The 25,604-nt window shown below is 39.8% G+C and overlaps 1 long non-coding RNA gene across 4 annotated transcripts in view; it reads left to right on the top strand.

Moving 5' to 3' along the window:
- Positions 1-25,604, top strand: part of LOC107054455 — a 143,416-nt gene that overhangs the window by 61,812 nt on the left and 56,000 nt on the right. For all 4 annotated transcript variants that reach the window (XR_005839385.2, XR_005839388.2, XR_005839387.2 and 1 more), the window contains exon 2: positions 23,598-23,778. This is a non-coding gene — a long non-coding RNA (uncharacterized LOC107054455). The remainder of the gene's footprint in view (positions 1-23,597; positions 23,779-25,604) is intronic.

Below are 25,604 nucleotides of genomic sequence, written 5' to 3'. Positions count from 1 at the left end.
AGCTCTTGATTTTCCAGCCACTCTCTAAATATATATATATATATAATTATTGACTTTATTATTTGACCCATTTTAGATACAAAATCATTATTTCTCAGCAGAACCTCGCCAGAAAGATTAAAAGCAAGAAATTGAAATTACCAGTTGATCAGTGAATGAAGGCAAGCTGAGAAAAGAACTACTGTGGAGTCCAAAAAAGAATAGAGAAAATCTCAGAAGAGATTTGACAAATTAATTAATTAAAAATATAAAAACTTGGGTAATTAGGTGCATGACAAGGTTGAGTTCAATTTCTGTTCTACAGTTCCCTGATCTGCATATTAAGACATGTTGCTACTCATGATAAGTTACATTTGTTTAAACTTAAAATGAATAATCATCCTAAAGCGCTACCAAGTTCAACCACTCTTGAGTCTTTCCAGTCATTTGAGAAGCAGGATTCCACCAAGAGGGTAAGACTAATACAGGGGGATTTTAAATGACCAACTGAACAACTCGTAGTAAATGAGGAGTTGAAATAAATACCCAGTTGTCCAAATTTAGGATGGGAGTTAGTCACCCGGATGATTTTCAGATCAGTTTAACAAAGAGAAATGAGGAGTAATTGAACAATAGTTAATATAAGAAGAGCCAGTCTTCTTTACTAACAGTCTTAAGGAACATTTTGCGTGACCAGGATACATAGATCATCTGGACCTACTCTGAAAATAAGATGTGCTGTAGTTGCAAATGTTTATTTACTGAAAAAGTGATTAAAGGAAGAAGAAAATGTCAAAATAATCTGATTTGTGACAGACTCCTTGTGACTGGGTGCTCCTAATGCCTCCATCTTTGCTGTTGATTTCAGATCCGTGAGGGTAGGAGCATCAGTCTGTGCACAGTGCTTGGCAGACTTAAGCTGGGTTTGGTGTAAGCTATCTAGAAGTGGCAGGATTTTAATTGCCTAAGGGTTAGGCCTGTCCACAAATGTACAAGTTGCAGTGGTGGAAATATGATTTTTTAATGACACCCTTGATAGAAAGTGCCATCATTTATTAATAGTTGTTATTAACCAAAGAGTCATCAGTGAGTGAAAATGCAACTCTTGCCCATTCCATACTGCAGTGCTGTTGCCGAGCCTTGACTGGTCTATGAAATTCTTGGAACCCTGAAATCTCTAAATTAAAGTTTTTTTTTTTTTTTTTTTTTTTTTTTTTTTTTTTTTTTTTCTCCCCAGAGGAAAATAGATTAATGCTTGGAACTTGCGTTAGTTGTTACCAAATTTAGTTCCAAAGTTTTTGTCTTCATAATATTGTGTGTCTTTCAGTATTACCTGGCTATGGGTCAAGAGAGATGTGCATGTGCTGAGAAGCTACTTAGCAGCCATACATACTTTTTCTTTTCTTTACAGTGGAATGACAGCACGAGGAATGTAAAAAGGGTGGTTGCTAGTGCTGCCTGTGGTGGAATCTTACAGTTTGGTGGATCCATAACAATTCTCCATCTTCCTGCTCAGTCTGTGGAGCACTACTGCAGGCTAGCATCTCAACAGCCAATGAGCATTGTGGCTGCAAATTACCTTGTCCAGCCTTATAAGCCTTAATTATTTCTTTTTGGGTCACTATTTTGATCTGTGGAATTACTGTCTCGTGATGCAGATGATGCCAACAGATCTGCCTGTGTGTTTGGAAAATTTATTTCTGACGTGGTTTCTGTGAAGGATATACCCTTACAGAAAAGTCAGGTCAGATGCTAACGGAATGGCTTTATGTGAGAAACTGAGCAGCAAGCAGTTGTTTTGTCTGCTACATTGTTTTCGTTGGTACAGATAGATCTGTGTAGGGAACAGGTCTCTTGAAATATGTATAGAATAATTCAGATTCTTTTTTTTTAATATGGGTGATAGTTTTAAGATGTTTTTACCCTCTCAAGATCTTCCTCTTGCATTTCACAATTCTCTCATCCTAAACCCATTAATCCTCTAATCTCTTCAAACTAACTCTAAAAGTCTTGTTTCTTCACTGAGCTTTTTCAGTGCTTTTAAAGATTGCGCAGTTATTTTGAAGGTCTGGCTGTGAAAATGTTTTTTTCCCTGCAAACGCATCAATTTCAACAACTAAACTGTCAAAATTGAATGCTTATTTCCCTCCTCTCAGGCAAGATTTGTGTTACAGCATTATTGAATGTTCAGGTGAAACAGTAGCATTGTAATGAAGAACAATGACTGCTATACAACTAGATGTTTCTCTGGTTCTGCAAACTGAGACCACTTTCTAGAAGTGAAAATATAATCATTTCTATGATTGTATGCGAAGAACTCTAAATCTTTTTCCATTGCTATTTTCTTTGCTGTTCATACGGCACGGAAAATCATGTTATCTGCTACGATTCAGTCACAACTACTGTGTACTATGTGATTCTTTTTGCATGGGTTCCTGTTTCTTAGTTACTATTGTTTATTAATTCTGTGAATTCATACAGGGTTATAATTACTGTTTTAATGTAATCATGCCACCGTGTTACAGGCTATAAACCTCTCCTGTCATAGAAGAGTAATTATGTATAGATTTACTGAAGTCTCTAGGAACACATACAGTTATGGCTAAAAAAAAAAAACCCTATAAACTGTAAATCTGCTTAAGATTTGCATGGCAGATAGTGCATGTGGGCTTAGATTGTTGGACTTGGGGTTAGTTTTTGAGGAACTTCATGCTGAAGATGACCCTGTGAGGCAAGATAGAACTGGGAGAAGTGAACTCCTGAGATGTTTTGCCCCCATAGGCTACAGGATCTCTACCTAGGATCTGTACTTATAGGTCTCTGCTGACTTTTGGCATTTTACTGAGGAGAATGCGTGTGGTGATGCCCTCTGGATGGACTCCTATCTTTTCTTTTTTTTTTTTTTTTTTTTTTTAATATAGTGGTTTATAGAGGGATTTTATAGTGGTTTGTTGCAGGAGTCAAGGGTGTACCATCACCTGTTCAACCTGGAGAAGAGAAGGCTGCAAGGTGACCTGATAGCAACCTTTCAATATCTAAAGAGGAGCTACAGGAAAGATGGAGAGAGAATCTTTAGCAGGGTCTGTCATGATATATCAAGGGGAAATGGCTTCAAGCTTAAGGAGGGTAGATTTAGGTTAGATATAAAGGAAGTCTTTTACAGTGAGGGTGGAGACACACTGGAACAGATTACCTGGAGATGTGGATGTCACATCCCTGGAGACTTTCAGAGTGAGGCTGGACTAGGCCCTGGACAACCTGATCTAGCTGTGGTGTTCCCATTCATTGCAGGGGAATTGGACTAGATGACCTTCAGAGGTCCCTTTCAACTCTAAGGATTCTATGATTCTCTGATCACACTAGGCTATAGGAAAGGGCTCAGAGCATGGGAAACATCTGTTGTTCTGAATTCTGTAGTAGTCATTGTGTCCAGTCATTGTAGCATCTCATACATACAGATTATAATATTGGCTATTGGTATATTGACTATCACTGCTGTTCTGTGCTTCTTCTAGATACTCCTAAGAAATAAGTTACTAAACAGAATACTTCATTCAGTTGTGAATGACTTAGCCTTGAATCCCCAGATTAGACAATCTTTCAGCTGAATTAGAAAATTATGATGTTTATGATGTGAATTAGCTAAACGCGTCTTTGATGCCTCCTTTCACAAGTATGTTGAAGTCATTCCAATCTGAAATGAAAAGTTTTGGCCCTTCTGAATCTCATTTTTTATTTCTTGCATAAAAATAACGTAGAAATGTTAACTTCTCAAATTTGCTGAATAGCTTAAGTGAGTTTTATTCTTATTACTTCCTTAAAAAGTTGATCATCTGTGTAGGTGGGTAACAGGATTTAAAAAAGGGGTTCTGGCAGCACTGAGACTTCGCATTAGAAATAGATGGCAGCCTGGAGGAATAATGCGTTATGGTCAAATTTTTACGCCTTTGATTAGAAGAAAATTAAAGAAAATGGATTCTATGTTGTTGCAGAATACATAATTCTGTGTCTATAACCTGTCCTAGATTACTGTGGCACATGCAGGCTTTAAACATCCATAAGAGCAGTTATCCTTTGGGAGTTGTGTTATTTGTTTGGAGGGAGTCTCAATATTTTTCAGCAGTAAAATAAATATGGTTCATGAACTGATCTTGTTTCTCTTGTTTTTATTTTATTTTATTTCCCCCCCCTCTTTAAATGTCAACCTGGGAGTGTGCTCCAGTTAAACAAGGATTGTGCTGCTTGCCTTAGTACAGAGCGGTGAGATGAGATTTAATGTAGTGTGAAAGACATTGAGCTCAGGAGAAAAGGGAAGGAGGAGAGGAAGAAGTTTATACTTCTACTTGTCAGCATAATTTTCCCCCTGCAGTATTTTTTTGTTTGTTTTGTTGGCTTGTTTTGAGTTTTATTTGCTGTGCACTAGGATTTGAAGCATGTGAGTCAAGCATGTTGCTTAGCAACCGGAGGTGAACAACCTATGGAGAGAGCTAACAGCAGGGGAAGAGGAGAGGAGTATATATGACCCTTCTTTCAGTTGCTCATTTTAGGAATGAGACAGGAAGTCTTTTTCTGAGGCTCTTTTATTCTACATTTATTTTCCCAGGGGAAGACTTTCTCCTGGATCAGAGTGCACTCAACTGATGTATAACTGTGGTAAAGGAGTTTGGTGATCTGGAAGTCAAAATCTAGGATCCCCAGAGTAAATAAAATAGAAAAATGCACTGGAATAAACTTTGGTTGCTGAAACACAATAAGTTAAGTCACTTGGACTGAACTCTATGAAATCTGGAATAAATTAGGGTAATGAGGAAAGGAGATCACTCCCATGAAATTGTGGAATGATGTAGTTTTGGAACAAGTTGTTTTAATGGCTGCAGGTATTATAGGAGACAGAGCTTGTTAACGAAGTCTACTACTCTGATTCTGGACTCCGGAAATTACCTTCATTAATCTACTCTGTTCTGCATTAAGAAGGATGGTGCATCACTGCCAGATTCCCTGGGCAGAGGAAAAAGCTCAGCTCAGCTCACCTCTTACTAACTAGCTTAGGTAAGGAGAAAAGCCAGGGAAGGCATACATTCCAGGCCCATAATCATGGGATAAAGCTAACTTCAGAATTGTGCCTGGGAACATCAAAAACAGATTTGAGGCACCAAATACAATCTAGTTATTCTAAATCTAAGTTGATCTCTGATTTCACAAAAGGCTACTGACTTTAAGAAAGCCTCTGAAAAAACAGCTGTTTGGAAATCACACCTTTGTTTTAAAATGTAGGCTGGAATACAGGTCTTCTACCTTGTTACACAGAAATAGGAAATGGAGTAAGAGGCTGCAAATGATATTCATATGCAAAACATTTGGTGCACTCAGAGCTAGTGATAGAGTGCTGAGTAGATTAACAATTAGATTTGGATATATATATAGTGGATGATAAAATGACCTAATGCTGAGATAAAAATACTTAACCAACTCACAGAATTAGCCCTGTTACTTTCTTGCCACCAGGAAAACATCTTGATATTTCCTCCCAAATATACTGAATTTTTTTCTAATGAGCCTGGATTATGTAACCAATACGTGCAGTGAGAGATGTCAGTTCATGCTCCTAAGCCGTTACTCCAGTCTTTGTTCCCTGAACTTTTCGCTCAACTCCACTGTTTGGGTGGGAATTGGGATGATGGCTCCTAAAGCAGATTGTCATGGTAGTCTTGTAGATCAAAGCTGATGTGAACTCAAACCAAAACAGTGTATGGCATACAGAGCAAAGCTGCAACGTACTAGCATTATGTGTTTTTATATATGCGTTACTGCCAAATAAGCACAGATGAATTTTGCTACTACTAGATTCCCAAAGTTCAGAGCCAGAAAAACTGGTGGATTCACAATTTCAGCTGATTCCAGTAGAGACTGGGCACATACCAAATTCTGGTGATTTGGGTCAAAGAACATTCCACCGGAATCTCAGTAAAAAGAAACTGGAAAAGTTTGCTTTGTTACTTGGAACTGGGGGAAATTTTATGACTTGCATTTTAAATGCCCCATAGATGTATATTTATTACCTGCATCACATAACACAAGTGATTGTACTCTGCCATTTAGGGACACTTGTGATTCACCCTTTTAGTTTGAAAGGAAGTTTCCTGTTCCTTCCTACCCCATCACATCCCATCCCACAGAATTACAAAGTGATTGAAGTAGGAAGGGATCCTTCAATGTCATCTGGTCCTACCACCCTGCTCAAGCTGGGCCATTTGGTGTTGGTTGCCCAGAACCATATCCAGACAGATAGTTTTTTAATATCCTTAAGAACAGAGACTCCACAACCACACTGGATTACCTGTTCCAATAGTCAGTTACCTATGCACCCTTACTTCCTGTGATGTTACAAGGGGATGGAAAACACTGAAATAATAGTAGGATAGCAAAGTACTTAGCTACAGCAAAAGAGAACAAGCTCAAATACAGCAGATGCAGAAATGAAGGAAAAGAGCTGCTTACCTTCAAAAGGCCACAGGTAGGCAAGGATCTTCAGCAAGAGATACTCATATCTCCACTGCCAGCCCTTAAATGACATCTGGGAAGGGGTGGATCCTGACTGCACCCCTTCCAGTCACTCAGGTACATTGCATACACCTGAGGTCCCCTGGGTTGGCCCTGCCTTCCTACCAGGTGCTCAGTCACTGATTTGGGCCATGATTTAGCATTTCCACCATACTTCCCTTCCCAGCCTGGTTTTGAATACACTGAAATGTTTGTATCTGTTTCATATCTTTGTTCTGCATTTGGACAGTATGTCTAAGCAATACACAATACAGGTGTATATACACTGAGTTTCTCAGCAAATATGCACACTGTACCCTGAGTATTCCTTCTCTTGCAATGGAACTTCACCAATTAAACAGACAATGTTTGTTTATGCTGGTATCCAGGGCAGTAAAAGTGAATGCTCTTATCCAGGGCAGCAAAAAAATCACTGTCTCTGAGTTTGCTGCTGTTGCCAACTCTGCAAAATGCAGACATAAGAATTCTTTCTCACTGTCATTTGTGGTTTTGCTTATGAAGAGAGAGAACTCCACAAATATCATTGCAAATCAAAGTTTTCACATTATCAAAATTTGCCTGGGTGTTGAAAGGAAAATAATTTGTTTATTTATTAGAAGATAAGCAGAAATGACACCATGGAGTCAAACATTAATAAGCAAAGCCGTCATCTAAGCTAAACTGTAATTTCCTAGAAAGCTTAAGGACAAAAAGGATACTGCCCATATAACTGATTTGTAAGGGATGATGAATTTCACGTGATCACAGACCACAAGCAGTTTGTAAATTCTACTGACTTTTGGCTTATATTCATGCCTTTGATTTTAAATCAAATCATTCTAATTTTCCTGACAACTTTTTGTTTTAGGTGGAACCCTTAATATGACAATGTGACATATACTGGGATAAGTTACAGACTTAATTAATCTGAGATAGTTTTATGAACAGAATAGATTACACATTTTAGTTCTCATTATTTGATTAGTCAGTTTAATCTGAAATAATAATGCTGGCAGCTTCTTACTGCACTTTTTTTCTTTAAATCACAAGCCTTTTGTGTTTTATACCCTCTTCCACTTAGCAAATTAAACGTATGTTGGAGTGTAATTTCAAATCCCTCCTTACTGATCTTTTCTTTCATTGTTCCCATTTTGCCCCTGATTTCTGCTTTTCATTTTAAAAAAGAACTCACCAAAATCCCAAACTCAACAACAGACATTTTTGTTCTTATCCCAAATGAACAGTTTCCAGAAAATCTTTCTGAGCAAAACAGAGTAAGTTTTCTTCACCTTACAAGCCTTCTGGCATGGAGCTGACACTGTATGTACATGGGGTTCGTCACTGCAACTAGCTTCCAAGCAAGTCAACCACACTGTCAGTAAGACTTAAGGACACAGCAAGGGCAAAAAAAGAGCAGTACCGCAGTGTCTGTCTGTAGAAACGTGCAAATGTAGGCAAATATTTCTAAAATCTGGACAAAAGTAAAATATACCTAGATACTATCAGAGGCAGTATTCCTCTGAGAAAATTGTTCTTTGCTTATTTTAAATGATAATAATTGTATTATTTTAAATGCAAAAGGCAGTTTAGATAATGCACAGCATGATATCACTCTTCTACATCTTTTAATAACATCTGCTTCAACTTAGAAAAACTGTCTTTTTAAATAGAACGTTCTGCGTATGAAGCTGATATATTGAAATTGCTTCCAAAGTGTACTGGTTGAATTTAGATCTAAATTGTTTATATGTAAATCTGGAAAAATATCTTCACAATGCACATAAGCAACATTAATTGCTCATTACATTTGATATCACATCACAGCTTTGAGATAGCCCAGAGTTTGCCACTCTGTATATACAAACTGCTTATTGATTATACGCTGAGGCAAAAGGATTTAAAATAACCTCACAACAGGCAAAGCAAAACATTCAGATACAGCTTTCTGAGAATGACAGTCGGATACAAATAACTTTCCTCCACTCACTATTTAAAATCCTGACAATTTTTCAAAACTCTACCAGAGCCTCAGCTCTGAGTTCCAAAACAGACAGTGAATCATACCAATCAAATGACTGGCTATCACATCCTTTTCCACATCTTACACTTCTGTCATTCTGCACATGCAAAAAAAAGAAACAAATGCAGTAGTCTCCTTTTAAGTCCTTAACTGTACAAAAATGCCAGTGGAGAACTAAATGCCACTGTCTTTGTATTTTCTCTGTTGCAATTCCCAAATTCAGTGGTTCCCACCAGTGATAACTGTGTTCCTACCTGCTGGCAACTGGGTTTCCAAAATCAGTCTGTAGGAAAAACCCTGATAGAGAAGGAAAACAAGCTTTTTACTGACACCTGGCTGGCATGCTGCTGTGGTGCTCTGCCGCAGCCCTTCCAGAAAACACAGCCATGTCTTTGAAGTGGAAGGAATTTCTTTCATCCTGTCATTTTCTTATCCAGTCTGCCAGCACGAAAGCACAGGTAGGGCTGCCTCAGTAAAGTCTAGATTTGGCACTTAGCACAATGTCATCCTAATCTTCCTTCCCTGTTAGCTGCAGTGCCTGCCTTTATGCATCCTCGCAGTGATGATAAATTGAGTGTTTTGCATGAAGATTAACTGCAGCTATGTGAAATAACAGGAGTGAAACCAGGAAAGTCACTGTTAGACTTACTCATTTTATTTTTTGTTAGTTTAAAGTTGTTAGATGTTAGCAGGATTCATGAACTTTTCAAATTAATCTGTGCTTTTCTGTATGTAAATTTTATTTTCAAACCTGAGTTTTATCCCAAATGAAGGAAAGTTACTGTAGTTTTATTTGTTCAATAAAGAAAAATGTAAAATTGTTATTTCTAATTTTTCAGTGTAAAATCCAGCAAGTAAATCCTCTAGAGAGGAACAAAAAGAATTTCTGAAGAGAAACGAGATCCCAGGTCCTCATGATTATGCTTCAATGAGAAGAGGGAGGTACTTTAAGGAAGCAGGAAAGAAAATATTTCTAAAAGTAAATTAAATTACCATTGCTTTGCTGTCTTGACAACCTTATTTCATATTTGCTCCTAGAAACACATGCAAAGCACTGTTGTGTGAAGATAGAAATCTTATTATATAATCTATATTAAAAGTTGATCCTTAAGCATCTCAGTAGTTTTGACCTTTCTCAGAAACACATTTCTGTTTCACATTTGTACTGCACATTGATTTGTGATAAATATGAAATGCAGTGAAACACAGCAAAGTGCTGTAATCTATCTGAATAACTGCAGCTCCACCAGGAAAACAGACTCCCCAATTTAGATGAAAAGAAGTGACAGCTTTTGGGAGAGAGAAATACAGAGCTGAGATAATAAGTTGCTGCAGATTGATGTATGAGACATACTACAGCATCGTTTGAACACCAGGCCAGCTTCTGTTGTAGAAATCTATAACGCAGCTATCATTCGTTTACTTGAATCAGCTGCTAACACAGAAATACTGTTGAAAATAGAAAATGGAAAATATGGAAAAAAAATTCTTAATGTTGTCTACAACAGCATTCTCATTCAACTCTCTAAATGGATTATAACTTTAATCTTGTACATCTGTGAAAGATTGCAGCAAAATGTTTGTGTGGAAAATTTCTCTAAGCTCTCAGAATCTGAAGTCCAGATGTGCTGCTGGATCTGGTTGTAGCACCTTACTCAGCAGGTATTTTAACTCCTGCCTCCTGCTTTTGATCCAAGGCAACGGTCTGAGGGGATATTAAGTGAATGACTGGAATTCCAGAAAAAATTCTGATGGCCAAAGTAAAATTTTCTGTTCCACTCAAGAGCATAGGATGAATGCAACTGCAGATAGTGACCATCTGTGGCAGGCTGGGAAAAATAATGAGGCAATGGAAATTCTTCAGATTGCAGACTTTTAAAACTCAAGACAAAACTGATGGAGGAATGTACTCCAAGGAATCTTTTATAGTTTTGGTTTTAAGCTCCAGCTGGTTCCCAAGACCTCAAATTTGTCCCAGCTGCAAAACTCATATGACACGATTATTAGCTTGATTGCTAGGCAAAACAAGATGACTCTAAAACAGATTAATGTGGTAAATTACAATGTTGCAGAGGCTAGCTTTGTGGGAAATAGATACACTCAGAATCTGGAGAGGACTCTCCATTAATTAATCACCCATATTTCCTTCACATTCCTAACTCTATCCCTCAAATTTCTCCCAAACTTCAATCCTGTATGAACCCATAATACATTCTAAAATAATAAAATTCAGGCATCCCTCACTTTTCAGTAGTATGAGTGTGTAGAGGAAATCTTGGTCATTTGTGTGCTCACTACAGTTTGAGGAGTTTTTCATCTGTGTCCTTCATGAGATGGCACGTTGAGGTGACTGAGAAGGCATTTGCTGAGCATAGCCTGTGGTCCTCAGGGAAGATGAAGCCTGTGAAGTACTGGCCTTGGTTTGTAGTTTTGCAGTAGTGAGAGGGAGCCTGTGTAACTGTTGCACTGTCAATCTTGTGTATGGGCACATGGGAAACGTTCCCCGTACATATGGCCCAGAATGTACTGTTAAGTATAACTGAAATCTTAATGGTCTAATTCAAGATTCATTAGTAGCCTAGATGGTGTGGATCCTGATGATATCTGATTCAGCCTACAATTCACTTCTGACAGATTTTAATGTTTGCTGTCATTCTTTTACATTTCTGCTCTTTCTTCACTCATCTGCAGCTCCACATATCTGAGTATCTTTGGGAATATCCCCTTAGCAAAACTACATTGTTTGATGCAACTTGTTCAAGTGTGATTAAGCCTAAAATATATATAAGGATGGAATATGTATGTGAGGAATGTGTGTATGCAAATTGCATATGTACAAAAAACCTCTTCAAGACCTAGTTTAATAGGAACTTGTGAAGATACATTGGCAGTTTTGACAATGTACAGTGTGGACATCTTCACCAGTGGGAAAGTGGCTTAGGATTTGTTTCTTTCAGGTGACTAGCTGTATTGTTAGTTGCAGTGGCACGTGGAGAGTGCTATGTACGTATGCAGTGACCTTAACAGTGCTCACTGTGAGAGTATTTTTTGCCTCTTTATTATTCTGTGAATATGGGTGGGGATCAAAACTGTCTGGTAGCCTTCACTTGTGATGGAAAGATGGGACTTTCAATTAGAAATGAAGAGCATTATGAAATTGCTAGTGAAAAAGTATCTTCTCTTTCTTCAAACACCATCTAACAGAGCAATATCCCTCTGTAGATACAAAATATCAGCATTATTCACCAAAAAGAAGCTTAAGGAAAAACGTGTTTATGGAGGGGAAAGAAAGAGGCAGTGTTTAGTTTAGGAGTTTGTGGCAACTTTTTTCTTGACAAAGCTGAGACCTAAAAAAAATTCAAATGTACAAAGCAGAGCTTCTGAGGGTAGAACAAGCAAAAGCAGTTCAATCAAAAATTATCCCATTCAAGGTCAGAATTTTTTCTCTGCTAAATGAAAAAGATGTGAGAAGTAATAATCAGCTTTGTGGGCAGATGATGACAGTTAAATACAAACAGTGGAGCACCGTCTCTCAAGAAACCACTTGGAAAAGAGGAAAGAAATGGAACAGTAGGAGGAAAGTCTGTTTAAGGATCTTCCTGTCTAGCAGTAACACTGAGGAAATGTCACTCATTCATAAAAACAATCTTTCACCTAGCGATAATATGCAAACAACACTGTGTTACAATTTCCTCAGGTTGAATTATTTCTAATTAAAGAAGATTGCTCTGCACTTTCACCAGTTTTCCTCTGAAGCTTGGAAGAGGCAGCTTTGTTTCCTCTTGAGCTCTGTTGGCACCAAAAGTGGTAGTGATTGACTGCATGCTTAAAGTCCTTTTCTCGTTTGGGTGTATGTCAGGACCGTGGGCAGAGCCACGCAGAGATATTTGTGGCAGTCTGGGCTCCCTTGCAACAGTGTTAGCTCATTGAGATGTTGTCTTGCTTAATTCTTCTGAAATTAGCTCTGCTTCTCATCCTTTTGCTGCCATTTAAGGCTTGCACAGATCATAGCCTATATCCATTGCCCTGCCATTGTCAGTGTTGTCTGTTTGTATTTTAAGTTGTTCAAAATGAATTCTGCTGCTCCAGGTCCACGTGGTGCTTAGCATGATCAGGGATTGTTGGTAGTGCTACTGTAACAAATCATCAATTAGCATTAAGGATATTACTAGGGCTAGTATCAATCAGCAAGAGATAATGCTGTAAATAAGCTGACTATAAATTGAAAGACTTGGAAATGCTATTAGAGAACCTCATCTCTAGCTGGTTCTGGTCCACTGGCTCAGGTGCTTGGATAGCTGTGGTAGCATGCAGTGACCAGCCAGCAAAGGCCTTAGCAAAGCTCATGTCTGGAGTGTCAGAGGACCACACTCTGTCTGCACGTGTAGAGCGAGGCTCCTGTGGGCTGCTGGCCCCATGCACAGGCCTGGGTTCACCCAGCAGGTGGCTGCACCCACAGAGTCGTAGCAACCAAGTCTGCTTTGCTGATGGTAGGTTTTCATTTTTCTAAAAACTGTAAAGAACATCTATCACCAGGTCTGACATCAATGGTTCATACTGTGCATAGCGGGGAGTGCTGCAAAGCTAAGCACATTCCCTAAAAGAAACCCACATCAAAATAATAAAAAGGCCCTGATAATTTAATTTTGTTGATGGAAGAGAGGCTTAACTATTTAAGCACAGGACACAATCTTTTTTCCCCACACATGCCTCTCAAAAAAGGAGGAAACCAGACAGGAAAGCATTGTCACCGGTCATTTCGCAGTAGTGGGTTTAGCAAGCAGAGAGTTCCTTTGTACCTGAAATCATTAACTTAGCATTATGTTAATGTGGATTGAGAGCATGTGTTACCCTGATTCTCACTAGATGCTTTTTTTTATTCACCACTAGCTCATCTAAAAAAACCATGTCATCTGCAATAATTTAATTGCAATATTTTCATTCAAATTAATTTGTAGTGTTAGAGAGGAAATATTTGCATAGGAAAATCTTTGTAATTTTGACTTCAAAAATGAAATCACTCATGCATGTTGTAAGAATTAGTAAAAAATACAGATTAATACACATTCTTCTGTATCAAATTGGCTTTCATTTTTAATTATAAATACTGCCATTCTTAGCTCTTGAATAATTATAATTTAAATCAAGATGCCTGGTGGATGCACTGAGCTTTGGGAGAGCAGATATGGATCATTTTTGTTCTCTTTTAAGAGTGTAGACCAAAATTCTCAGTTCTCAAGATGACCATTAGTCCTTGAGAAATAGGATCATTTGCTGTAAGTCTGTGTAGTTAGCTACACAAGTAGTAAGTGCTTCTGTAAGATTGTTACCCTTAATGACTCTACAGCTCATTCAGTTGGATATGCCTTCAGCAGGTACCTGCATGTTAAAAATCACCACAGTTGATCCACAGACAAAGTTGGTAACTTCTGCTAATGGTAACACACTAGTGAACATGTGTGCCTATCTAAATTTATCTGCGTGTGATGCTTAATAGCTGAGTTTCTTATGACAACGAAAACCAACCCATCCTGTTTTGTTTGTAAGAATTTACTGAAGGCACTGAGGCACAAGGGACAAAGGAGGGAAGATGGGGAGAAAACAAATGTCCAAAGTTTGGCTTAATTATTTTTTATCTGTAAATCAAACCTATTCTGTCAAGACTCCATACGCTTTTTCTGGAAAGGGCAGCTGGGCTTTTAGCAGAGTTTCTTCTATGACTTATTTTAAATGTAAAGGATAATCAGTTGCAAAAGAACAATCTAAAGCAGCACTTGTTCCAGTGCTGTGTCAGAACACACCTCAAATGCTGGGATCCCTTTTCCCTTTGATGTCCACTGTGACTCCACTTACAAGCATGCCAGGTTTTAGTAAGATAGCAAAGTGTTTTTTCTGCGCTTCATAGATGAAATACAATCTCAAGGTGTCTTCTGAGACCTAGAAGAGCTGGTGGTAACACAGCCAGTCAGTCCTCTCTTCTCTGCAGTTGTTCCACCCGCAGATGTTTGGGGTGGGCTGCCTGAGTACGTCAGTGGGCACTGCTTTTGTGGTGAAGGGAGGCTGCCAGGGCAGTCAGTGGGCTGTTCAGGTCATGCTGTTCAACCCACTCTTGCTTGTTTGCCAGGGCTGCAGGACCCAGGGCTGCAGGCAGCTGCTAGTGCATTGTTCCCAAGTCCTATGACACTCCCTTTCACTTTTGCAGTGTGTAATTAGGGGGGCATTTTACCTTCCTCAGAGGTGTTCCTTGATCTCAAAATTCATTTCCTTCCATGCTTACACTATTACAGGCAATATATGGTGTATCTGAGAGGAATACTAATTGGAAGGTAACCTGTTCCTGGAATAGAGAGGTGAAACCAGGTGATAATGTATCTGCATTTGATGCCATCTTTCTGAAAACCTTTCACCAAAAAGCATGTTGTTATTTCAGCAGAGTATTGCAGTTTCTCTCATAAACAGTTGTAAGAATGGGAATTGCATCAAGTGTGATACCAGAAAAGCAAACAGCTTTTCTGGTGTGTTCTTCTAATTTAAAATCAGCCAACCGATCTGGCTGCCTAATAGTTTTCTCCAGCAAATTTAGCTCTCTGTTTGCTCTTTAGTGCACTAATTTTGAGTCCTATAAATGCACACATTGTTTTTAATCAGTACAAACTTGAATGAAAACATTCCAGGATTCCTACAGATTTTTATAGTTCTGTGATAAAATATCAGTGATAATGAATAATTCACTTGTAAGCATAATTAACATTCAGTTAGAGCAAAGGAAAACCAATGAGCTATGCTCTGTGCAAAAATTTAAGAGGCAATGCTATTACTTTCTTCTTTTATCTTGCAAGCTTATGATCTGTTTATGATCTGTGAGGCATACAAAAATTGGTCTTATATTTTGTAAACATTTTTTTCTTCTAAGTGTCAGTATATATTTTGTATTTCTTCTAAATGTTTCTCCTGTACTTGTGAATCAGAGATTCCTCGCTTTTGTGCTGTGCTCATTGGTGCTGCATGTGGCCTGCACATGCCCAAAAATCACAGTAAGAAGAAATTTCAGAGCTAAGCAAGCTTGATGGCAGCAGAGGTGTTGGTGAGAGAATCAGAGGCAGAGACAAAAGCAAGGGAAATGGAGAGAGATCTGCAGGCAACAAGTCCACAGGGAGAGACGGTCTCATAGCCCATGTATGATATTTCTGCAGAGGCCAACAAATGCCTGTCTGTGAGCTGTTCAGGTGCTGTTAACATGCTGTGAGAGATGATAGCTCTGCACATCAGAAAGATAAGAGCCATTTCTTGGCAGCAAGAATTAGTCCTTGTTTCTTGTGGCTTCACTTTTTGTTTCATAGGGAAGTTTACACCAGCTGAATTTTATTCTCCATGCTCGTTGATTAAAAACATGGCCAAGCACTCCTATTAGAAAAAAAAACCAACATAACAAACAAAACAACGAACAAGTGGTAATAACTGTAACAGCAAATCTGGCACACACAGAGAAAAGCAATGCAGGATCTCTAATTCCCAAAGCATAGACTGTGTTATGGAGATGAATGGTGGCTCTCCAGAGAAGACCCTGCTGGTACTGCTGGTAAGAAATGACATCCTGTTTGCTCATGTTCATCCCCCTCCAGTGCCAGTGCATTAAAGGGAAAACATCTCTGGTAGCACAAAGACATGCATTTAGTGCTCTTGACAGAGCTTAGCTTTAGCTTTATGCCATTTGTTTCTGGGCTGTCTCATGGCCCTGAAGCAGTTTTGACTTAAAACAGAACTGTATCAGGTGGGCAACTGCTTGTGCACAGTGGCGTTTCTTGTGGCTACGTCCCATCCCGTTCCCATTGTGTGTGTTGCAAACTGTCAGTGCCAGGGTTTGTGTCAGCAGTGCTGTGAAGCACCCGAGCAACTTACTGACCTCAGATTCTTGTATACAAGAAAAAATCCTCAGGTGCCTTCTAAGTTGCATTTATGTTGGTTTCAGTGCAAATCTGTAAGCGCTTGTCTTTTCAGCCTGTGGGCTATGGACAGAAACAGCTGCAACTGCCTCATGCCTGAGGCACCTACAGAGCACATCACAGCCTGGCGCTGGGTAATGGCTGAGGTTCCCAGCTGCTGTTGAAGTGTAAATTCAGTATGTCCAGCTTGCATTTCTTATTTAATTTATATATTTTTTTAAATACAAAAATTCTTCATAGCAACTTTCATTCTAAAAAAAGCCAACAAACGTCATCTGAATACATTATTTCTTATTATTAAGTTGAATTCTGCTAAAAAAATCAAAGTCTTGAACTCAAAAAGGGGCATAGATTGATGTCTCTCATCTCTTGAAAGGCTTTCTTTAGCCTGTTAACTTTTTAAATAACCTCATAATGTTTCTTTGAACATAATCTCTCATGTCCCAAGGCAACTGTACTTAATGTTCAGCGGCAAATTGAATTTAACACGTTAAAACCATGGTCTAATCAGGTGTGTGACAGATGGGAGACAGCATAGAATACTCTAAAAGTCATAGCAATATTTTTAGAATGCATTAATATTAGTGAATGTATTTTCTTGTTTGATGGGAGAAGAACATGCACCTAATTTATTTGTAACAGGTTTTCTTTTTTTACTATTTCTGGTGTGGATTCCTTCTTTGCTTCTCTTTCTCAGTTTCCCCAGAAACAAACCATTGTCTATCTTAAAAAATGTAGATACAATCTAACCTTACCAAACTCATGGTGTATTTTTCAGAGAGGGAGTGGACAGGGTAATTACACTGGGCCTTGGTGTTGAGTATATTTTCTCCCTCAGTGAATCATAATAATATACAATAAATCCACATATAGATCACCTTTCTGGAGGAGGCTAACATCTAGGTGGGCTATATTTTACATTTTCTTTAGCAGAATTCCTATTGCTTTCCTGAAGTCTTTTTCTTTTTTTTTTTCCTCCACACTATGTGTACAATAATTAGGCTGTTAATCACTGTTAATTGCTGAATTTAGGGGCGAGACTTTTGAAGCTTTTTAACAGTGTCTGCCAGGCAGTCTCAGAGGCTAAGCAGACGAAGAATAACCTGATATTCCTTCCAGACTGATTGTCAGAAGGAAGAAGGCACTAACTCAGGTTGAGTCACCACAAGAGTACTTCAGAGATGTTCCTAGAAAGGACAGATTACCCTAAATGTGGGAGGTGTGCAGTAATACCGAGCCTTTATTGCCTATGTCTGGCACCAATCCTGTGCAGCTTATAAGGTTTGCTGTGGGATGTTGAGAGAAGAATATAGGTTTTTTGTTTTTTTTTTTTCTGCAAACTGCAAGGTTCTATGGAAGTGACTGAAGGGAGAATAAAACTATAGGGAAGGTTTCTAGAACAGAACTGGAAGCTGGACGGTGGGGCCAGTTTTAAACAGATGGTGAGCATTTCCCATGTTAAGGATACTTTTCAATTAGGATGCAATGTATTGATAAACTACGTTATTTGAATTAGCTTGGGCAGTCCACTGGCATGTTTTGGGCTGGGGAAGGGTGGCTGCACCCTGTCAGAGTAGGTACCTTTGGCTGTAACAAGCAGATTGGTGAAATCACTACACTGCTAGAAAAGGGACCACAGGCAGAGATGGATTCTTGTGTTTTGCGTTCTAGCTTTGGGCCCAGGTCCTCTGACATGCACCAATGTGGCAGGAAAGCCTTCCATCACTGAGCCTGGGTTGAGCTGCTGTGGGCTATTGCACCTCACACAGACATGAGAGGAGTTATGGAAAGCTTGTAAAGTGGCAGCACAGGCCTGTGAAATTAAGATGTCCTCTCAGCCTCTCATCCCACAGACGGGAACATGGCCCCAGGAGCCCTATGATCACTGCTGTACCTCAAACTCAGATTTACCATTCATAGCAGCAATAAATACTTAAATGGAGATTGATGAAGGAACCTTTGCTCTATCTTAAAAGCTAAGGTGATTCAAAAAATACTGTTCTTGGATTTGTGTTTGGACAATGCTCAAAACAATGAGGTTTTGGTCTAGCTGAGTCCCTCAGGGCTGCTGCTGGGAAGTAGTGATAAACTGCAGTGACCAGATATGGACAAGAGCTTTAGTAATGAGAAACAACAGAAAAGTTAAATATGGATGACCAACTGAGCTTAATACAATCACACAAGGTGCAATTTTTTTCCCCGCTACAAAATTCATGACAACATCATCAGGGCCTGTTAGGGCAGCTTCTGCGAAGTGGGTCTCAACAAGGTCAGTTCAAATGCTGAATGCTGTCCTCTGGATCTGGGCTGGAACTGTCCATCTCAGGCCATGGGGAGACAAGCTGGCCCTCAGACACAAGCTACAGGCTGTGGGCCACCCCGCTTTCCAGCATATGTGCTTGTTACAGATTTTAAGGAAACCAAATTTTCTTCTTTTGTCTTCTCTTACATCAGTCACTAAAAAAATGTACATGGCTCGTTTGAAGACTCAGCCAGTTTTGGCATTTGTACTTACTCTGACAAAATGCTGGCCTGTGCAGAGTATTGGAGGAACATTGTTTTGACAGCCCATTGAGTTTTACATTTCCAAACTTTCCTGGTTAATGTAGCATGGACCGCACTCTGCTCTCCACGCCTCCAACCCCGTGCTGACGCCATGGCCCTTGGAGCTGCTGGCAGCCAGCACACGTGCCCAAGGAGCGAGCCTCTCTGCCCACACCTCTGTGCTAGGGAACTGTGCTAGTAACAGTGCTAGGAAAAGTGAAAACAAAAAGCCTGATGAGGCAGGCTACGTGTATATCTCTCTCCTCTTGGAGCTAAAAGGAGCTTAGTGATGGGCTGAGGTTCTGACAGCACTGTGATGGTTCAGTGGTGCTATTTTGATTTGCATTTTTATGGTAATGCAAGCTGCTAATGACAGTATTCCTACAGCAATCATTTATCTCTGAAAAAAATGAAATTATTTCCTGAAAAGCCATCAGTAAATAAAATAACCCCCATCCACTAGTCCTAGTTTCATAATCTTGGGGAATTCAGTTCTGTGAGATAAAGAAAATCAAAGCGAAATGTGGAAATACAGAATGAGCATGCCAGAAGCCTCTGGAGAAGCCAGTGAGAGTTACAAAGGAAAATAAGGAGCAGAAAATAAACCATCTCATAAAATATTTAAAGTTAAGTAATACACAGAATGTAAAGAACTAAGAAAAAAACTTTTGTGAGCATATTTGTGTGCTTTTTTTAATTAAAAAAGCAAACAACTTGAAAGCAACACACACAACATTCCATGCTGACAGTTGTATAACTTTGAATGATTGTAATTAATTATAATTAATTCCCTGACAGAAAAAGCAGACAGATCGATACCTTAGTATTATCTAGGCTTGTTTTGTTACACTATTTGTTAATAAGATCACATTCTACTACTTAATTGCAGGCGCTTGAATTTATGTCTTTTGTTTTTACCAAAAAAGCCCATACAATTTCCATACTTCGGTGGTTAGGGGCCAAAATACTTACCACAGCGCACTCCAGTTTTCTTTGCTTTCCCTCACAAAGGCTATAAAAAGAAAAAAAAAAAAAAAAGAATGATAGGTTGACAGATACTACAGGTTTGTAATAAATCTTTGTTAACACTTCTATAAGCTGATTGATAGCTTGCTTTCTTTATTTTCTCACTTCAAAGTTTTCTGTTACTTTACTTATTGCTTGAGATTGTCAGTACTTTGTTTACTCACTCATTTATTTAGTTGAGTTGGAAACCTTAAACCTTCTTTTCTAACCCATTACTCTTGTAAGAAAAAAGAATGCATATAGCCCATTTGACCAGAAAAAGCATCAAGTTGACATGCTTTTTTCCCCATGTTTTTCACGGTAAGAGGACTGTCTGTGTGTTTTGGTTTGGTATTGGTATGTCAGTGACTTTCCAGCTGCTGCAGAAGCTCCTTAGGAACCACCTGGCAAGTGTGAGCTTGGCCAACTCGAGGCACTGGGAGAAATAAAATATAGCGCTTACTATTGTCAGACCTCAGTTACTGGCAGAGTTACCTTAGTGTGTGAGCTGTGCAACTTAACACTGCTGAATTGTGGCAGTGATGAGGCAAGCTAATAGTAGAAACAAAACAATTCAATAGAGATGATGGAGTAAATGCGTGGTGAGCACAAACCCAGCTGTCACTGTGAATGCAGATGGATCGGCAGCGATAGCCGTGCAGAGCTCTCCCACAAGTGAATTGTAACGGAAGGTTCAGCTATGTACAAAACAACTTTTCTTACTGAGCTTTTTCCCAGCCTGGACTTCCTGATCTCAGAATGGGATGTGGGGCTCAATCGATCACTAGGGTCAGTTTCTGGAAGTTCAGTGTCTTCCGTGAAAAATGGAATAAAAGGAGTGATTTATTTTGTCTGACTAGTATGAAAGGGTTGAAGTGGAATGTTTTTTCTTCAAATTCCAAGTCTAATTGAGTAATTTTGAAAGGAACGCTGACAGGCAACTCCTGTCCCAATACTGCCTGTTAACAGCAGGAGTAACCACGCTGGGAAAGGTCAGCCCCATCACCCCTAGACTGGAGGTAAACCTGGGCAAAGATCAGCAGTAAAGGTCATATGTTGCTGATGTACGACAGTTGGTAAAGAGCAGGTTAAAAATGCTGAGCTCTGTCACTTTTAGGGCAAAGTTAGTTGCCTACAGTGTGAGCTGGTGTTTCTCTCCAATGTTTGGATTAATTATTTTGGTCATTCATTCAGTGCAGTATTTGCAGTGCAGTGCAGTGAACTGAAATAACCTAGAAATAATTCCCTAACAGAACCTGACGCTCTGGCTCATATCCAGAGAGAGATTTATCATTTTACTCATAGAAGATCTTCATCAAAATGCTCCTCAGTCATTTCAGGGCAGCTGCTTCAATTCTTACAATACCATGTAGCTTTATACACACAAACAAATACTTAGCTACTCCCTGCTTTGGAATCTGTGTGCTCTGGGACAGACTTTTTAGTTGAAAAGCTCCCACAGAGACCCACAGCATGGTGCCTGGGGAGGCACAGTCCCAGCAGAAGGAACTGCAGCTGTTTTCTGGGAATCTGCTCTGGCAACACCAGGACCTCAGGACCGACCATGTTCTGCTGCATCCCACGGATGCTGATCACCCCTTGTGCTGCTCTGAAGAGGTTGCTCTTCGGGAAGGCTGGTTTACAAAGAAACAGACTCCTACATGTAGCCAAAACTATCCAGCCTGGAAACTGACTCTTCTGCCCCTCCTGGTTTCTTGGGCCCTGGATGCCTGCTGTCTAGCCTGTTTGCCCCATTGAAACCCTCAGACGTTCACTTGGAAGAAGTACTCAGGCACTCAGAAATGACCCTTTTTGTGTTGTTGTAATCCGCGTTCCAAAGGGTCACATTTGGAAGTGTCAGCCAGGTAACAGAGGAGAGGCTCCTGCCTTCCCCGTGCTGCCAGCCACAGGGCTAGCAGGGTGCACAGTCCTGGCTGCAGCTAGGCTCTGCAGGGCAGAGTCAGGTGTAGAAACAACTGTATGTTCCTTTTGCCATTTTCTACTCAGCGTTCCTTTAAAATGTTTATCAGTGCCTCTTAGCTACTTATCTCTGAAGTCATGTAAGGCAGATATTCTAATAAGACTAAAGCACCATTGCTGGCAAAACACATTAATTTTTGTCCCTCTGACAATGCCTCATCCATCTTGTCCTTCTCTTAGGCAGTGTTGGACACATTTAGCACCATCATGCACTTATGACTCACAAATAACTCACAAGATTATTTCAGCCTGTTTGACATTTAAAATGATTACTAAATATTTGCCACTAATCTTAATGTGAGACCATTTACAAACCATGAAAAAAATCAGATATTAACTAAAAGTTAGTGAATACTAACCTTTTGTGTGTTCAAATTATGTCCAGCGTGGGGTTGGCAGCTGAGGATTATTCATTCCCTTTGCTGCAACCTGCTTGGTGAATTATGCTTGTTTTAAGGCAAGCTCTTGAGCTGCAAAGCTGCTAGAGATAATGACCCAAGTGTTTGTTCATTATCAAAATGGAACAAAATGCAACAATACAGATCTGCAGCTCTGAAAATAAATCGGATTTCTTAGAAAATAAAATTTCTCAGCATCCATAAAATGTCAGCAGGAAAGAATGGCCTCAACTTGTTTGTGAGCAGAGGAAGGCATAAAAAGTGACAATACTTACATCAACTTGTTAAGAAGTCTAAGATCTACAGAGTGACTAATATGTTTCGCATTCCCCTCTTTAATTCCTCTTTGTTTTCTGATCCTTCTGATCTCTCTCTCCCTCTCACTTTTATTCTTACTTCACAGGAGGAGATGAAGTGAGGTAGATATAAACTGAGGAAAAAAATAGGAAAAGCTGCATGTAGGTAGAAAAAAATGCCTTTCTTATCTGTCTTATTTCAGACAGACTCAGGCAGTGCCACTTGTCATGAAGATCATCTTGACTGATGCTCTTCTTCCTTGTCATCATGTCCTGAAGGGCTGCTTAGTCTGCCTGAAGGAGAACTAAACTACACCTGCCTCTATCACAGCCACTGCACTGTCACTGTGGCTACAAGAGAGGATATGAAGAATTAGTGGAGCTATGGGTGATGATCTGAAGGTAGTGCAATAATTACTATTGTCCATTCTGGACCATTGCTCCCTTGACAGCAGATCATGTTGCATCAGGGAGAAGTTGGCCAGTTTAGCCTGATCTTTCTATGCACCAGAGCTGTAGTGAGTCAGGGCATTCAGGCCCAGGAAGAGACACCAAGAGGCACAAAGTGCCCATACAGAGAGTATGTACTTTTCTTTTTTTTTCTTTTATCTGGCTTATGAGCTTGAGTAGTGTGAGAAGTTGTGAAAGGAGAAGAAAAAATACAAAGAGAACATTTAGAATATAAAACCTGGAACCTTCTGTCTTGCTCTGATGAGTGATCAGCAAAACTGGTTACTTTGTGGTAGTTTGGAAGACTTATGGATGCTGAGGTAGCAGTTACAGCTGGTTGGCATCTCCTGCAGTGCACACAGCTCTGAACTGATCAGCTCAGACTCCCAGGGAGTAGGTTTTTTGCATTGCTGCTTTCCTCATCGAGTCTCTTTGTTTGTAGGTAACTGTCAAATAGACTTCAGACTTCTCTTCGTTGTGACCATTTCCTGGAGCGGAAGGGACCAAGATGTGACTGTCTGGCTATTTGACTGCAACCCACTTCTGTGCCTGGCTTGGTTTGATGACATATACCAAATGTAGCCATGACCACGACATGGTTTTGGCAGACTTAGAAGCCTAAGGTAAGCCTGAGATTGTGTGCACCTGAATGCACAGCCTTGCCACTGGGCTGTAACTTCAGTGCTGCCAGTCTCCTTCAGCCCCTCCCCTCTTGAGAATCAGCCAACGGTGGCGTTGTGTGATTTTAATAGTTAATTGTAATAATTCTATTTTGGCGAGAGCAGAACAGAGCAGAAATAATCAGGCTTAAAACAAACAAAAAACCCAAGAGCAACATAGAGTTATTTTAGAATAAAAGCACACGTAGCTGAACTAATACTCCTGACGAACAAGGACATGGCTTTCTCTCAGGGCATCCTGCAGTCCTGTAGGGAAGATGTGACCTTATTTGCATTCTTCTTGTTGAATTGCTGTTGGGATTTCTGCAGCATGGCAAGAGAAAATTCCTCCGGGAGAGCATGGAAATATCACAGCACTAACACAATATCCTTCAACTAGGTTCCTTTTCCTCAGCCACATTTTGCCCCTTGCATTGCTTTCTGGCCAACCACCCAGCACTAAATGCATCCCCTTCTCTCAAATGCAACTCTCATCCTTTTTCTTACAATATAGCCCAAAAGTAGCAGACAACGAATACAACACATTATGCCGATGAAACAAACTTTAAAGATGGTTTAATTTTTTCCTTGGATTTCAAAACCATTGAAGTTGCTCCTTCCCCCATTTCCAGAAATAAAAAACTGTGATCTGCCTTACATGTTCCTGTCCTTCCTCTCCAGCCTTTTTTAAAAAGCAGAACAAGGACTGGCCCTCCCCTTGTACTTGCACGTTTGAGTGCTCCTTTCCAAGGGCAGCACTTTGAATTTGAAGTTTATGATTTTGGATGCTTCCATCAGAAGCATTTTCAGTTCTAATCATGTTCTCTAAATTGCTTAGACTCTTTCCCAGCATGACGTCCTGCTCCAATTTTCTACTTAGATAATTAAATTCAGAGCACAGGAGCATTCAGCTCCTCAGCAGAGGTATCACGTTAGACCTAGATGTAAGACAAACTGCTGTGGAACTCACATGACACTGTCTCTGTTGTCAACCAATAGGGAGAAAAATGGCTTTTGCAGCAGCGGCTCTAGAGCTGTTTAGGATAAGACTGCTGTTTCATTAGCCCATTGGCTTCAGCTTTGCTTCAGTTGAGGGTTAGAAATCAGTGAATTCAGGTGCTGCAGCTCTTGCCCCAGGGTCTCAGCAGATATGTACCTGATGAAGCTTTTTTTAAAATCGAGGCTTTTTACTATGGCTGCTCAGAGGTCCTGGTCTGCCATTTTCCTATAGGAGTGTTAAAGAAGCAGGATACCAGGCAGTGCTATTAACTGCAGATTGTGTCTTGATGAATCAAAAGCATCAGTTTGAGTTCTACAGAAGCAGGTGAAGAAAAGCCTTTTTGTGAGTGTTTATTTCTGGTCCCACCTCCTACGTTGTCCTGTAGCATGCAGCTCCAAATTTCTTGACTTTGGCAGACCTCATGGTCAGGAATGAATGAGGGCATGGGATGTAAGTGCTCAGCAGTCCTTCTCTCAGTAGGAAAGGCAGTGGCAAGAGCAGATAGATGCAGGTGTTCTGCAAGATCCCCCAGCCCAGCATGCTGTCGGTTGGCCTCCTGGGTAGTAAAAAGTCAAAGTGCAGCAGAGTGTTCTATTAAATACTGCGTTTCCTCCAGTGCCGTGGTTAAGCAGGTTCTCCGCCAGTCTGAAACACACCAGCCACCATTTTGCTTGTAGGAATTTTCATGATAAACAGATAATGCTTAAAGCTTGAGTCTGATGAGTTAATTATCTAGTTGCAACGCATAGCTTTCATTTTTGGTATTATAGCCATTTTTGTTTCTCTGACT

The sequence above is a fragment of the Gallus gallus genome, chromosome 12 (genome assembly GCF_016699485.2).
Source record: "Gallus gallus isolate bGalGal1 chromosome 12, bGalGal1.mat.broiler.GRCg7b, whole genome shotgun sequence".
Taxonomy (NCBI): domain Eukaryota; kingdom Metazoa; phylum Chordata; class Aves; order Galliformes; family Phasianidae; genus Gallus; species Gallus gallus.
The sequence above is the reverse complement of the archived record's forward strand: the minus strand, read 5'-3'. Positions and strand labels throughout refer to the sequence as shown.